Source organism: Aquarana catesbeiana, linkage group LG05 (assembly GCF_042186555.1).
Source record: "Aquarana catesbeiana isolate 2022-GZ linkage group LG05, ASM4218655v1, whole genome shotgun sequence".
In the NCBI taxonomy this organism is placed as follows: domain Eukaryota; kingdom Metazoa; phylum Chordata; class Amphibia; order Anura; family Ranidae; genus Aquarana; species Aquarana catesbeiana.
The window spans coordinates 521,749,451-521,766,160 of record NC_133328.1 but is presented as its reverse complement, the minus strand read 5'-3'; the positions used below and the strand labels follow the sequence as shown (position 1 = coordinate 521,766,160).

General features: G+C 40.4%; 1 protein-coding gene across 9 annotated transcripts in view; it reads left to right on the top strand.

The window, feature by feature from the left end:
* The window catches only part of ASPH (aspartate beta-hydroxylase), a 325,502-nt gene that overhangs the window by 195,191 nt on the left and 113,601 nt on the right, over positions 1-16,710 (top strand). The gene's annotated exons all lie outside the window — the stretch shown is intronic.

Genomic DNA, 16,710 nt, shown 5'->3' with positions numbered 1-16,710 from the left:
TCCCGTTTAAATAGTGCCATTTGTCTTTGTATTGTACCACGCAAGACAGGCTTATGAGCTTCCCACAGTGTTATTGGGGAGATGTCTGTTGTATTATTAATTGATATGTATTCCTTTAAAGCTTGTTCAATGGCCATCTGATGTAGTGGGTGTTTGAGCATTATGTCCGGTAAGTACCACGTTGGGTCATGCGCTTTTGGTGTGGTTGAGGCTATAGTAGTGTATACTGCATTATGGTCGGACCACGGAATCGGAATTATATCTGATGCAATAATTTCTGGTATCATTCCTATTGTTAGAAAAATATGATCTATTGTGGTGAAGGTTTGATGAGGGTGCGAGAAATAAGTGAATTTCTTTTTCATTGGGTTACTTTCTCTCCATGAATCTACCAGATTGTATTTGGAAAGAAGTTGAGAAAAAGGTAATCTAGAGGTTATTTTGGATGGTGTAAAAGGTGATTTATCTAGAAATGGGAGGAGGACCTGGTTCGAATCCCCACACATTATCACTGTTCCTATTTTGTGTGTATTAATCACTTGTAATATATGTGAGAGGAATGGTGTAGGTTGTTTGTTAGGAGCGTAGTAGGAAATCACCGTGATTGCTGTATCCATTATATAACCCATGAGTATCAGGTATCTACCTTCTGGGTCTTTAATTTCTGATGATAAGGTGAATGGTGTGGATCGGTGAAATGCAATTAGAGTTCCCCTTTGCTTGGTACAGGCAGAAGCCGTGTAAATTTGTTGATAAAAAGGAGAAATATATTTTGGAGTAGAATCTTTAGTGAAGTGTGTTTCTTGGAGGCATACTATGTGAGCCTTCTTGTTATGGAAAGTACGGAAGGCTTTGGTCCTTTTTTGAGGGACATTTATTCCCTGAACATTCAGGGAAAGTATATTCAGTGGTGCCATGGCAATAGATCAAATAGTTTTGACTTACTTTTTGTTATGCAGAGCTGGCTGCGCAGATCAACCTGTGTGGACTGAAGAGATGAATAGATAGAAAAGAAACCAGTGAATTCTGGAGTAAAGAGTAAACAAAAAACATATGAGATTAGATGATACATTGTATAAATTATTTTTTGCAAGTAATCACAATTTACCCGTGAAAGAGAATAAATATCTCTCTCAGGGGAATAAGTGCCTTCGTCACACTCCCACATAATATGGTTGGGAGAATGAGGAGGGCTAATGGGGGTACACGGATCTTCCGCTTACAGGAGAGAAGTGCTATGTCAAAAGACATCAAAATGATGTTTCATTAATTGGAGTGCAGAATATAGTTTTTGTTGAAATTATTTATTCCAGGGTGGTTGTATATGGTTAGTCTTGCCCTAGGCTAAATAATTCAGTTAGAAAGGTACTGTTAATAACTTTGGTATTGATGAAGATAGTTTGAATTATTTTGGGATTTTAACCCTTTTAGAGTAAACAATTACATATTTTATTCATATGTAACTGTTTAGTATGTTAACTCATAAAATTGAGGTTGTATTGCTTCAGATTAGAATAAGCAAAAACATAATTCTAGGAACTAGTTAGGTAATATATTTGTTTTAAGAAAAGAAAGAAAAAGCTTCCATTACTTCTGGATTATTGAACATATTTGTCCTAAAAAGTAATAAATCTATTGTTATTACCTGATAATATATAACTGAACAATAATTTCCTTATTTCACTTATATATTCTAAGGCTATATGAATCAGAAGTAATAAGAAATATAACTGGAATGTAACATGATCCCACACAGTGTGTGACTATCAGAATGCAGTTACATTCAGTTATAAATACAGGTTTTTTATAGAGAACCATCTCTTAGTATAATAAATGAAGAGATATCAGGAATTAGGATGTCAGTCCATTGAATCTTCTTGGTCCATGGATGATGTGGCATAACGGCCTCTTTTGTGAGAATGATGATTCCCATTTTGTTCTGAAATTTTCTGGGTGCTGCCTGAAGGTGAAGATGATGCCATTCTTCTGCGTTTGGGAGTGTTGCTGCTTGTGGGTTCTGTCAGATTTAATTTTAAAAGGGTTTGTTGTAGTTCATCTGCTGATCTGCTTCTGTAAATTGTACCTTGGTAGTTAAATCTGACTGAAAAGGGGAAGCCCCATTGATACATAATGTTGTGGCGTTGCAGTTCCATTAGTTGGGGTTTCATGGATCGTCTTTTAGTAATAGTAAGTTGGGATAGGTCAGCAAAAATTTGATAATTGTGTCCTTGAAAATTAAGTTCCTTTTTTTCTCTTGCAGCAATTAGTATTTGTTCTTTCGTTCTGTAATAATGAAATTTTGTGATTATATCACGTGGGGGTCCATCTTTCTTTTTGGCTGTGAGGGCTCTGTGTACTCTGTCCAGTTCTAAACATTCAATAGGGATATCTGGCTTTAGTTCTTGTAATAGAGCAGTAATAGTAGATTGCAGGTCTGTCACAGTTTCAGGTATTCCCCTTATGCGCAAGTTTGAACGTCTGGCTCTATTTTCGTAATCTTCGAGCTTAGTTTGAAGTATTAAATTCTCTTTTTTTAATTGTTCCAATTCTGTTATATTTTCTTGGGTTGTAATTTCAATTTCATCCATTTTTATTTCTAAGGCTGCGGTGCGGTTTCCCAGCTCTCTTATTTCTTTGGTTAGGCTTTTTGTTATTTGGTCTGAGGTTTGTTTTAAAGCCTTATGAAGAATCTTTTCAAATTGTAATAATATTACTGGGGATACTGAGGAGGCTTGTGGAGAAGTTTGTGAGAGGATTTGTTCTGTATCTGACTCAAATGGAGAGTCTTGCTGTGACATTTTCTGTCTGTGAGAGCGCCCTGATGCTGCATCTTGTGAGGTGACTGGAGCTGCTTCAGCTGCAGTGAGTGCCTGTGAGCTCTTTGTGAGGTGATTTTTATTTCTGCCACGGTTTCCTCCCAGTACCATATTTCCTGCCCAAACTTTCACAGTTTGTTCCCTGGGGCAAAAAGGTTCAAATGGATACCTTTTGAGCCTGCAGGCTCCGCTTTGTCCTTCTCTTCTCTCCTCAGCGGTGTGGAGCTCTAACAATGCATGTCTGCTCTGCTAGGCTCCGCCTCCTGCCCCCGGAAGTTCATTTCTCAAGCGCCTCCCTTTGGGCCCCTTCTGCTAATTTCATGTTAGTAGAAGTTTGGTGAGCGTTGATTCGCGATTTTCAGATCGTACAAAACAAATGCCTTTTAAAATACGTTTGGCATAACTACATGCAAAGCAGCTTCATTATTATCCCATTAAAGAAGATGAGAATTTTGACATTTCATCAGTTGCCACGTCACAAATGTGAATTCTAGATTACAAGCAGTAGTTTACAAGACCAAACTCTTCCCAGTCGTTCCTAGATTCCAAGCATGCGTGTTTGTACTCTAGACTTTTGTGTGAGGGATTTCTGTACTGACCATCCGAAAATCAGACGTTGAGTTCACATCAGACAAAAATTTTATAGCCTGCACATCCAGCTTTTGTGTGATGTAAAATTCAAATCGCCTGTCGAATGCACCGTACTAACGATCCTAAAATCCATAGACAGCTCATCTTCAGACTTTTCCCTTCTGATTTTCATACCTTTAGAGTGAGGGGCGGTGAAAGATATGACAATACGCACTTGTAGTGCATTCACCAAGATTTTCTTTTTTCTTTGGTAAACTATAAAACAATTGGCAGTCAGCATGCATCGATTTTCTACTGTTGAAAAATAACTGGGGTAATGAGGGCTTCCAACACTTTGAAGTTTTAGTTTTCATGTTAAGATTATTCTGAACTGACTCATTGACTGAATTGATGCAGGACTTGTTGCAAATCTTGCATATATATCCATGTATGCCCTTCCCCATATATATATATTACAAGAATAAAGACACTTCAACTAGGTCTACATTATATACCATGGAAGGCTTTGTTCCGATCAATTAACACCTTTATGATGTAAGTGCCACAAGCGGTCATAGTATTCAGTCCAAAAAGTTCATGACAATAGACTCTATATTCAAAACCCAAATCATTTTTTATCCTCAGTCTATTATATTCAATGTATTTTTTATATATATATATATATATATATATATATATATATATATATATATTTGATACTTCATATCAAAAAATTCTAAGTTTTGGGTAAATGTAACCCTTTCTCAAGAAGAGACCTACCAGGTAACTTGGGACATAGCAACCTAATGCAATATAAAAGAAGCAGTCTTTGGATTTAAAAGTCCTTTTTACTACTCTTTTTGGATGGAATGCCATTGTACCCATGAGGTGCCTTGGTGGCTGAATCGTTGCACAGGTATGATATACAATATATGCAATCTGTTGCACTACAACAGTCTTATTATATACAGTAGGTAGAAATAGAAGTTGTATGAAAGATGAGGTTCATCTACTTGGCTGGAAAAATTTTACTATTTAAAAATGATTCCTCATTCTTAATGTTGTTCATGAACAATTGAGAACTCAAGCTCTTGATAGCCAGCCAACAGCAGCCAAGTTGTTTTCTGCACTGAAAATGCCAGCACTATAAGGTGCAGTAGTATGTGAAGTTCATCATAAATATGATCGCTGTTATTTCTTGTGTAAGACCCCATCCAGCAAGAAGAGTACAATGGTTTTTGGTCTGGGCTTATATTATCACGGATATGTAATAGTTTTACGTTTTTGCAGTTGTATTCAGTATGTGCACAGAGAGATTACACAAATACTTATAACATTTAATAAAAGTAATGACAGATACAGATAATAACATTAGAAAACATAACAAGAATACATAACTAAAGATGCAGTTTCACCACAGAGTCACCTCCCGCTTTAGCAGCGTGGCCAGATGATCACAGACGCATAATAGCAAGCTCTGAAGATGAGTCTGAATGTTCCAAGTTATAGCTGTTGTATATACACTCACCGACCACTTTATTAGGTACACCTGTTCAATTGCTTGGTAACACAAATTGCTAATCGGCCAATCACATGGCAGCAACTTAATGCATTTAGGCATCTAGACATGGTGAAGACGACTTGAAGTTCAAACCAAGCATCAGAATAGGGAAGAAAGCTGATTTAAGTAACCTTGAGTGTGGCATGGTTGTTGGTGCCAGACAGGCTGGTCAGAGTATTTAAAAAACTGGGATTTTCACGCACAGCCATCTCTAGGGTTTACAGAGAATGGTCCGAAAAAGAGAAAATATCCAGAGGCAGTTTTGTGGACTTGATGTCAGAGGAGAAAGGGCAGACTGGTTTGAGTTGATAGAAAGGCAACAGTAACTCAAATAACCACTCGTTGCAACCAACAAAAGTATGCAGAATACCATCTCTGAATGCACAACCCATTGAACCTTGAAGCAGATGGGCTACAGCAGCAGAAGACCACATCGGTTACCACTCCTGTCAGCAAAGAACAGGAAACTGAGGCTACAATTCACACAAGCTCACTAAAATTGGACAATAGAAGATTGGAAAAAACGTTGCCTGGTCTGATGAGTCTCGATTTCAGCTGTGACATTGAGATGTTAGGGTCAGAATTTGTTGTAAACATCATGAAATTATGGATCCATCCTGCTTTGTATCAACAGTTCAGGTTGGTGGTGTAATGATGTGGGAGATATTTTCTTGGCATGCTTTGGGCCCCTTAGGCCCCTTTCACACTGGGGCGGTGGGGGCGTCGCGGTAAAACAGCGCTATTTTCAGTGCCGCTTTACCGTCATTTTAGCAGCTGTATTCGGCCACTAGCGGGGCGGTTTTAACCCCCGCTAGCGGCCAAAAAAGGCGCAAAGCGCCGCTGCAGCTGCGCTATGCCAGCGGTATAGCTGCGCTGCCCCATTGATTTCAATGGGCAGGAGCGGTGGATACGCTGCTTCTTCACCGCTCCAAAGATGCTGTGAGAGCTGATTGGAGGAAAGGCACACACCTCCACTCCACATAGGCAGCGGAATGAAGGAACATGCAGAGCTGTTTTCTGAATAGACAAACTCTCTGCTTATCTACCTCTAAGCACCCTCCCAGACAAATTTTCAGTTGCTGTTGTCTTATGTGTCGGAGAACTTGTCAGAAGTGACTCTGTGGATAACAGAGGAATGGGGCAGCAGAAAGACACAGCACTTAGAGCTTTGGAGAGAGATAAGTAAACACTTCAGATATATGTGCTTAGGTCAAATTTCATGAATGGGGTTTACAACTACTTTAACCCCTTACGAACAGCCGCACGCCGATATACGTCCTAACTTTGAAGAGGAATATCGTTGTTATGGCAGCAGCTAGCTGCTATAACCCCGGTATCCTCCTCTTCGGCCAGCGGTCCGCTTTCTGATAAAAGTGGTCTCTGCAGCGGATTCGCCGCGAGATCACTTTTATCGGGTGCAGGGGATGGGCCCCCCTCCCGCCGTGCTCCGGTGCCCTCCGCCGCTTACCGGATCAGTCGGCAGCAGCGGAGGCAATCGGATGTTTCCCCTTGCTGGGTGTGGAGACGAGTGAGGGGAAGATGGCCCCCACCAGTCTCCATAACATTGCAGGGCGGAAGCGACGTCAAAACGTCCCTTCCGTCCATAGCTCTTAAAGGGCCATTTTTTCTTTTTTTTTAATTGCATTTTTAGTGTAAATATGAGATCTGAGGTGTTTTTGACCCCAGATGTCATATTTAAGAGGTCCTGCCATGCTTTTTTTCTATTACAAGGGATGTTTACATTCCTTGTAATGGGAATAAAAGTGACACTTTTTTTTTTTTTTTAAAGAACAGTGTAAAAATAAAAGATAAAATAAATGAGAACTTTTTTTTTTTTTTTTTTTTTTAAATGCGTCCCACTGAGCTCGCATACAGAAGCGAATGCATACGTGAGCAGCACCCGCATATGAAAACGGTGTTCAAACCACACATGTGAGGTATCACCGTGATCAGTAGAGCGAGAGCAATAATTATAGCACTAGACCTCCTCTGTAACTCAAAACATGTCACCTGTAGAATTTTTTAAACGTCGCCTATGGAGATACGACAAAATCTCACCCCTATCCTGCACCAACCTAGCCACTTCAGTCTACAACGCTTCACTTCTAGCCTCACTGGACTCACTGGTCCCCCTCACTAAACATAGAATCAAGCCCCAACCCCTTCAACCTTGGCAAACAGATGATACTAATCTGAAAAAACGTAGTCGTGCTCATGAGGGCCTGTGGCATAAGACCAAGTCTCAGAGAGATTTCAACCAATATAAATCTGCCCTCCAAAAATACAATTCCAGCCTTTTCTCTGCCAAGCAGACCTATTTTACCACTCTCATTAGTAACTTATCATCCCGTCCCCGTCAACTCTTCTCTACCTTCAACTCTCTACTACGTCCTCCACCGCCTCCAGCCGCCAACTCACTCACTGCCCAGGAGATCGCCAATCACATTAAACAGAAGATTGATACAATTTGCGCTGAGATCTCTACTGTTCCGATACCCTCCACTCTTTACACTTCATGCCCACAGGCACAATCATTACTTCCCTCTTTGAACCCCACCACTACAGACGAAGTTGCTAAACTACTTGCTAATGTCCACCTTACCACCTGCCCTCTGGATCCTGTTCCCTCACAAATGCTACTTTCACCCTCTGGTTCTATGCTACACTCTCTAACCCACATCTTCAATCTCTCCCTCTCTTCTGGCATCTTCCCCAACTCTCTAAAACAAGCACTTGTCAAACCCATACTTAAAAAGCCCTCACTGGACCCATCCAATCTTAACAACCTATGCCCCATCTCCTTGCTCCCCTTCTTATCCAATCTCCTCGAACGCCTGGTCTACAACCGATTGAGCGTCCACCTCGCTGATAATGGCCTTCTCGATCCCCTTCAGTCTGGATTTCGTCCTCAACACTCCACAGAAATTGCTCTCCTAAAACTAATAAACGATCTACTAACAACCAAAACGAATCAACACTATTCTGTACTCCTACTCCTGGACCTCTCTGCTGCCTCTGATACGGTTGACCACCCCCTCCTCCTCAAAAAACTCCACGCCTTTAGTCTCTGTGACTGTACTCTTCGCTGATACTCTTCCTACTTATCCAACCGCACCTTTAGCATTTCTTTACAACTCTACTTCCTCCTCTCCTCTTCCTTTCTCTGTTGGGGTCCCCAGGTTTCTGTTCTTGGACCTCTCCTATTTTCAATCTACACCACCTCCCTGGGTCAACTCCCATGGCTTCCAATACCACCTCTCCGCTGATGACACCCAAATCTATTTCTCTACCCCTCAGCTCAGTCCCTCTGTCTCCTCACATATCACTAATTTACTATCAGATATATCAGTCTGGATGTCACACCACTTCCTCAAACTCAATCTATCCAAAACCGAACCTATAATTTTTTCCTCCCCCATACGCCCCTTTCCCTGATCTCTCTGTCAAAATATATGGCACAACTATGAGCCCATCCCCATATGCCAAGGTTCTAGGTGTAGTCCCGGACTCTGAGCTCTCCTTCAAGCAACACATTCAATCACTGTCCAAATCCTGCCGCCTCAACCTCCGCAACATCTCCAAAATACACCCCTTCTAACCAATGACACAACAAAGCTCTTAATTCACTCCCTGGTCATCTCTCGCCTCGACTATTGCAACTCCCTTCTCATTGGCTTACCTCTACATAGTCTATCACCTCTTCAATCCATCATGAATGCTGCTGCCAGACTCATCCACCTTACCAATCGCTCTGTGTCGGCCAGTCCTCTCTGTCAATCCCTCCACTGGCTTCCGCTCGGCCAAAGAATTCAATTCAAAATACTAACAACTACGTACAAAGCCATCCACAATTCCGCCACCAGCTACATCACTAGCTTAGTCTCTAAATACCAACCTACTCCTTCTCTTCGTCCCTCTCAAGACCTCCTGTTCTATAGCTACCTCGTCACCTCCTCCCATGGTCGCCTCCAGGACTTTTCCAATCCTATGGAATGCCCTACCCCAATCTGTCCGCTTATCTCCTACTTTATTAGCTTTTAGACGATCCACGAAAACCCTTCTCTTCAGAGAAGTCTGCCCTACCCACGCCTAACAACTGTATTTTCATTTTTTGCATCAGCTCATCCCCCACAGTTATTACCTTTTTGTTTCTACTTGACCCTCCCTCCTAGATTGTAAGCTCTAACGAGCAGGGCCCTCTGATCCCTCCTATATTGATTTGTATTGTAAGTGTATTGTCTGCCCTCATGTTGTAAAGCGCTGCACAAACTGTTGGCGCTATATAAATCCTGTATAATAATAATAATAATAATAAAACATTTTTAAGGGTAAAAGTTTGTTGCCATTCCACGTGCGGGTGCAATTTTGAAGCGTAACATGTTGGGTATCAATTTACTCAGCGTAATATTATCTTTCACAATATAAAAAAAAAAATGGGCCAACTTTACTGTTGTCTTATTTTTTTAATTCAAAAAAGTGTATTTTTTCCAAAACAGTGCACTTGTAAGACGGCTGCGCAAATACGGTGTGACAAAGTATTGCAACGACCGCCATTTTCTTCTCTAGGGTGTTAGAAAAAAATAATGTATAATGTTTTGGGGTTCTAATTAATTTTCTAGCAAAAAAAAACGGTTTTTAACTTGTAAACAACAAATCTTAAAAAGAGGCTCGGTCATTAAGTGGTTAAGGCAGTTCTAAAGGCAAAAAGGGGTCCAACCCGATACTAGCAAGGTGTACCTAATAAAGTGGCCGGTACGTGTACATATCAAGTTGGTAGAATTTAACCAATCATTAACAACATTACCTTTTAAGGAAGAGAGCACATTCCTGACATTCCTTTAGTATGAAATCCGCTAAAGTGATCATCCTTGTATATCTTGTATGGCCCCTTAACCAAATTTAGAATTCATTATTCTATATTGTGAGCCAATAATAATAAGAAAATATAAAATATGTAATTTCCCCATCAGGACTTTAATGAAAATGGGTGGTTCTAATAGTGAACCATCATATTCTGTGCTTGGGTTGCAACAATGCATTTAATCGGTAGATGCTGCTGCTTATGAAATATGTAATTGCAGCTCCCACATACAATAAATACTATGAGCTATAGGGGAGACCTTGTTGCTACACAAGGAAATCACGAACAAAGACCTTGGTTTTCCTGTAAAATCCATTTAACGTGTACAAATGCTGACTGATGCTGCACATGGTAAAATACATCAAAGTGGGTGATTTATGACAGCGTGCCATTGTAATACATTGAGGTAAACAAAGGCATTATGTGAGGCTCTCTCTTTTGGGACCTAGGATTAAGTGATCACTTTACATCACACACAGCGTAATCCCATTTTCCATATCTCCAAGTCATAACCAGCAGACATAAATGAAAATAAAGCGGCATTATTTTTCCCTTCATGCCAGGCTTTGCTCCAGGCTGAATTGAGCTGCAGTATATTAGCTGGAAGTGTCATCCTCACTGCAACAGCTGCGCCAGTTAATAACACAACAGTGCACAAGTTATCTTGTCATAGTTATTCCCATTCCTGCAATGTTCATTCCCCTATGTAAGTGATAAATGCGTTTCCCCCTCCTTGCAGTACAGGTTACTAGATGTAGTTTAAAGAAAGAAACAACTTCTGTGTCCTTAAAAGCATTCACAAGCCAGCAATTTTATACAGATTGTAGATGATGATATGACTAGCTATTTCATATAATGATTAGTGCAATGCTGTATATATACATTAGCCCTGATATGAACAAAACGCAGCTCCAATCTTTTTCAAGGTTTGTGTCCGTTTACTGACCGCTATCATACACCACTTTGACACCATTATCCTGCACATTACAGTATGCTGTAAAGCAGACTATTTGGCGGTAGTATTAAATGTAAAGAAACAAAGCATGAGAAATATAAATCTTGAGTTCAGCGTTACAACGTGTGTTAAAATATCTAGCATTTTCCAGAAATTGAACCCCTTCCCACTGACCACTTCCCAGCCCTTTTAGGGTTCAAAAAGCCAGGAGGCGGAGGCAGACATGTGGGTCATGTGACCACTGCGATTGACTGTCACAGCAGTCACGTGATTGGAATGCTCCCAGTCGGTGGTATGCATTAGGAGCTTTCCAGTACATGCCAGTTACCATGCTGGGAGCACGCTCTCAGCACAGCATGTAGTTTTAACAGGGCACCATATATATGTGGCCACTTGGCATTAAGGCGCACCCATCAAGCGGTCACATATATGTGTGCTGTTGACATCTAGGGATTGAAGCTGAATTCCAATTATGATCTGTATTGCATAGTTACATTGGTGCAGCTTAAGTTTGCACCTTTTTCAGATAAAATTAAAAGGCAAACTAATACCCTATATCGGGGTGCTCAACTCATGGCCCATGGGCCATGTGGTCCTCTGTGCCATCTGATGTGACACGCAACCTCAAACCAGGGAAGCACATGCCCATGCTCTGGGATGGCTGGTCGGCAACCCTAGACTGAGATCAAAGGATTTCCGACCCGCCATCCTAGAGCATCAGGCCTGATTCACACTTGTACAGGTTGCAGTTTTTATATTGCATGTGCATTTTGCACTTTTTTCAATACACATCTTTAAACCATTGAAGTCTCTGGAACCAAAAACCAGAAAAAAACCCTGGCCCTTTCCATAAAATGCACAGATGTGAACTACATCCATAGGAAACCATGTTAAATGGACTGTACTGTGTTATTGGAAAAATGAAAATGCACTAAAAAAATGCATAGGTGTGAACCAGGCCTTAGAGTGCATTGAACCAGCACAGGCAGTGGGGGAAGCAGCAGCTGCATAAACCGATGCTTCCTCTGTAGTGCCGGCTCCTGTCCCATTAGGAGTGATACCAACTGCACTTCGTCTGGGACCTTTCTAGCAGCATGGAGAGCGAGGCCGGCAAAAGGTAGATGGAAGAGGAAAAGGTCAGTGTATTAAACACTGTTTGGATAATTGGCGTAAATATTCACCCAATTTATTGAATTGAGGTTCTCAACTCCTTTAGTAAACCTGCCTCTAAAGCCTCATACACACAATCATACACTTGGCCAACAAAGCGCCAGACTTTTGTCAGAAGGGCATGTGCCAGGAACTTGTCTTGCATACAAAGGGTACGCAATTGTCGGCTAACAAATACGAACGTGGTGACATAGTACGAGGAAATTCAGCTCTTGAGCGCCACCCTTTGGGCACCTTCTACTAATGTCGTGTTTGGTGAGCATTGATTCTGTGCATGCGTGTTTGTACTTTCAACTTTTGTGTGACAGACTTGTGTACAGACGATAGGAAAATCTGACAACAGACCGTTGTCTGCAGAAGATTTACTAGCCTGCCATCCAACATTTGTTGGTGGAAAGTTGGACAACAATTGTCTGAAGGAGCATACTAATGGTCGGATTTTAGGCCAACAGTCTGTCATCACACAATTCCCTGCCAAAAATACGATGGTGTGTACGAAGCTTTAGTGTTTTCTCTGGACCTTCAGGTACTGGGCCCTGTGCTTTTGACAAGATCTACTAGATCATTATTGAATGAGGTACACACATCCCTCAAGAAAAAGTGTTTGTGAGGTGCTGGACTCTGATCTTTTATCCACCAGTCAGGGAGCGTTATTTGGGCTTGATTATTGAATCTTGGTAGCTCTAACACTGGGGGGGGACTCCACTAGACTCCACTGGACTCCACTGAGAAGTCCAAATGAGATTGACAAAAAGAATTCCAGACAGCCATCTTAGAGTCCATAATTTATTGCTAGTAAAATCGAAACAACGGCAAGATGAAAAGTAGTCAACTCATTTGGGGGCCAAACCATCCCCCTTATAAAGGCCGAGAAATGACAAAGCTTCCTAAAGTTGTTCATATGGTATTGTTTGTGTCGATTTGCATTGTGTTGTGCCAAAATGTATCTGACATATAGCATTCGCTGGCTTTACCAACCTCTAAATGCCTCCATTCGTGTCAAAGTAAAAGCGCTGCAAATGTGCCACAAACACCTCACAAATGCCCCTAGGCATTTACATCACATTTGAGATGCATTTAGAAAGTGCTACAAGCCGAGATGATAGTAGTCGTGATGATGGTTTTCTATTGTATTGTATCTATATAATAGAAAACCACCACAGAGGAGGCATCTGGCAAACCATGTGCAAATCACTTAATTACCGCATCTTAACATGATAGGCATCCATGGTATCTAAAATTTCAAGCCATGTCTAAAGGAGCCCTTAACCACTTCAACCCTGGAAGGATTTACCCACTTCCTGACCAGGCCATTTTTTGCGATACGGCACTGCATTACTTTAGCTGATAATTGCACAGTCATGTGACGCTGTACCCAAATAAAATTGATGTCCTTTTTTCCCATAAATAGAGATTTCTTTTGATGGTATTTGATCACCTCTGCATTTTTAATTTTTTGCGCTATAAACAAAAAAAAGACAGACAATTTTGAAAAATCTGTATTTTTTTTTTTTTTTTTTTTTTGCTATAAAACATACCCAATAAAAAAATTTAAAAAATTGAATTTCTTCATCAATTTAGGCCAATTTGTATTCTGTTACATATTTTTGGTAAAAAAAAACCCTAATAGGGGTATATTGATTGGTTTGCGCAAAAGTTATAGCATCTACAAAATAGGGGATAGATTTATGGCATTTTTATTTTTTTACTAGTAATGGCGGTGATCTGCGATTTTTAGAGGGACTGCGACATTGCAGCGGACAGATCAGGCAGCTAACATTTTTGACACTTTTTTGGGATCTAGTGACATTATTACAGCAATTAGTACTAAAAGTATGCACTGACATTGTACTAATGGCAGGGAAGGGGTTAACATCAGGGTTGATCAAGGGGTTAAATGTGTTCCCTGGGTGTGTTTGCTAACTGTATGGGGGATGGGCTGCCATGGACAACACACAGATCCGTCTTCCTCCATAGCAGAAAGACAGGATCTGTGTGTAATCCCCTGACAGAACAGAGATCTGCCTTGTTTACTATGACAGATTCCCATTCTGTCTCTGTGGAACAATCGCGGGTGGCCGGGGAACATCGAGTCTGCCGGACCCACTGATTTGCTCCCCAGCTGGCCATGCGGCACGCCCACAAAAGGCCATGTACAAGCCCGAAGTACACCAATGGTGCTTCATGCAGCTGAGCCAACCTGCCGCAGTATAACTGCGGTGGCTGGTTGGCAAGTGGTTAAAGTAGAACTATAGGCAAAACTTTTTTATTTTTATTTTGGATAGCGTAAGGGAGGGTTATAACCCATGTCAGTTTATTTTTTGCCAATGAATGATAATGGAGTCTTAACACAGCCATCTGGTGCTCTGTTTATCACTAGTTTTTATTGTTGATTGTGTCTGCACTGGAATGATTCACCCTGTGTTTGTCATGGTAATCATTGTTGCCAAGGCAGAAAGTGATAAAAAAAAAAAAAAAAAATTATTGTTGTCAGCAGAACAGGAGGCAAGGGGAAATCTCAAATGGGGACAACTGTTTGCTGTTATAGCTGTCTCAGAAGGGAATTTACTTTCACTTCCTGTTTTGACTCTGGGCCAGGAAGTGATCTGAAATCTCTCAAACAGGAACACAGACAATAAAACTAAGGTTATCCAGGTCTACAGCGGGTACAATAAGTATTGAACACATCACCATTTCTCTAGGTAAATATATTTTTAAAGGTGCTATTGACATTACATTTACACCACTTGTCAGTAACAACCCATGTGATTCATACATACAAGAAACCAATAGAAAAAAGTTCAGAAACTAAGTTATATGTAATAAAATGGAATGACACGGGGAAAAGGTATTGAACACATGAAGAAAGGGAGGTGCAAAAAGGCATGGAAAGCCAAAACACTAGCTGAAATCTATCAGTAATTTGAAAGCAATCCTGCCCCTTGTCAGTGCAAATTAATATCAGCTGGTTCAGCTCAACTGATGGCCTATAAAAAGATGTCTCGTTACCAAAGTGTCACACAAGAAATATCTCATGATGGGTAAAAGCAAAGAGCTCTCTCAAGACTGTTGCAAAACATACTAATGGCATTGGTTACAGAAGGATTTCTAAAGCTCTGAATGTTCCAGTGTGCACTGTTGGGGCTATAATCCGGAAGTGAAAAGAACATAACTTCACCATAAACCCGTCACAACTAGGTTCTTCTCGCAAGATTTCTGACAGTGAAAAGAATTATCAGAAGAGTTGTCTAAGAGCCAAGGACCACTTGTGGAGAGCTTCAGAAAGACCTGGATTTAGCAGGTACAATTGTTTAAAAGAAATCAATAAGTAATGCACTCAACCGTCATGGCCTGTATGCACATTCTCACCACGCAAGATGCCATTGCTAAAGAAAAAGAATGTTGTAGCATGTTTAAAATTTGCTGCACAACATTTAGACAAGCCTGTGAAATACTGGGGGAATATAGTCTGGTCAAATGAGACTAAAATTTAACTCTCTGTATTCCATATTACACACCATGTTTGGAGGTCAAATGACACTGCACATCACCCCAAAAACACCCCCATACCAACAGTGAAGTTTGGAGGTGGGAACATCATGGTGTGGGGCTATTTTTCAGCATACGGTGCAAACTTCATTTCATTAAAGAAAGGATAAATGGAAAAAATGTACCAAGACATGTACCAAAAATCTGCTGCTATCTACCAGGATCATGAAAGTGAAACTAGAGTGGACATTTCAGCATGGCAATGATCCCAAACACAAAGCCAAGGAAACTCTTAATTGGTTTCAAAGAAAGAAAAAAAAGCTACTAGAATGGCCCAGCCAATCACCTGACTTGTATCCAATAGAAAATCTATGGAAAGAACTAAAGATCAGAGTTCATAGAAGAGGCCCATGGAACCTTCAAGATTTGAAGACTGTTTGTGTGGAAGAATGATCACACCTAAATCACACCTGAGCAAGCAATGCATGTGACCAGTTTCTCCATATAGGAGGCATCTTGAAGCTGTCACTACTAACAAAGGATTTTGTACCAAGTCTTAAATAACTTTCAGTTAGGGTGTTCAATACTTTTTCTGTGTCATTCCATTTTATTACACATAACTTAATTTCTGAATTTATTTGTTTTGGTTTCTTTGTACGTATGGATTGCATGGGTTGTTACCAACATGTGGTGAAAAGTTCAGTCATGTCAGTAGCACCTTTAGAAATATATTTACCTAGAAAAATGGTGACGTGTTCAATACTTATTTTACCCGCTGTATGTGTTTAGTTAAGGTACACATTATATACATTTTTAATCTTGACCAATGATATTACTGTTCTGTTACCTAAAAGTAGATGATATTTTAGGATAAATGTCCAATTCATAGTCCCATAGTCCTCTGTCTTTGTGATTGTCTGGAATGACTTTGTTATATTTGTTATTCATACTCTGTCTTGTTTAAAGTAACTCACTTCATTGCAAATTGTGTTCACCTATTGCATTTATATTCAAACAATATTTGCCCATCAGCATTATCCTGCAACTTCATGGATTCAAATTTTAAACAAGACTTGCCCACTACAGTGCATTTAAATTCAGACAAACTTTGTCTGCCAAATAAAGTCAGCTGCTGCACACACCTACAATCACCCTGAAAATGATAACCAAATTATGTATAATACAGATGGGGAAATATCCAGCAAATAATCTTTATAAATAGACCTTTTTATGGTTTTATGGTGTTGAGTTACATGCTAAAGGCAACATGAAGTGAGAAAACATTGCC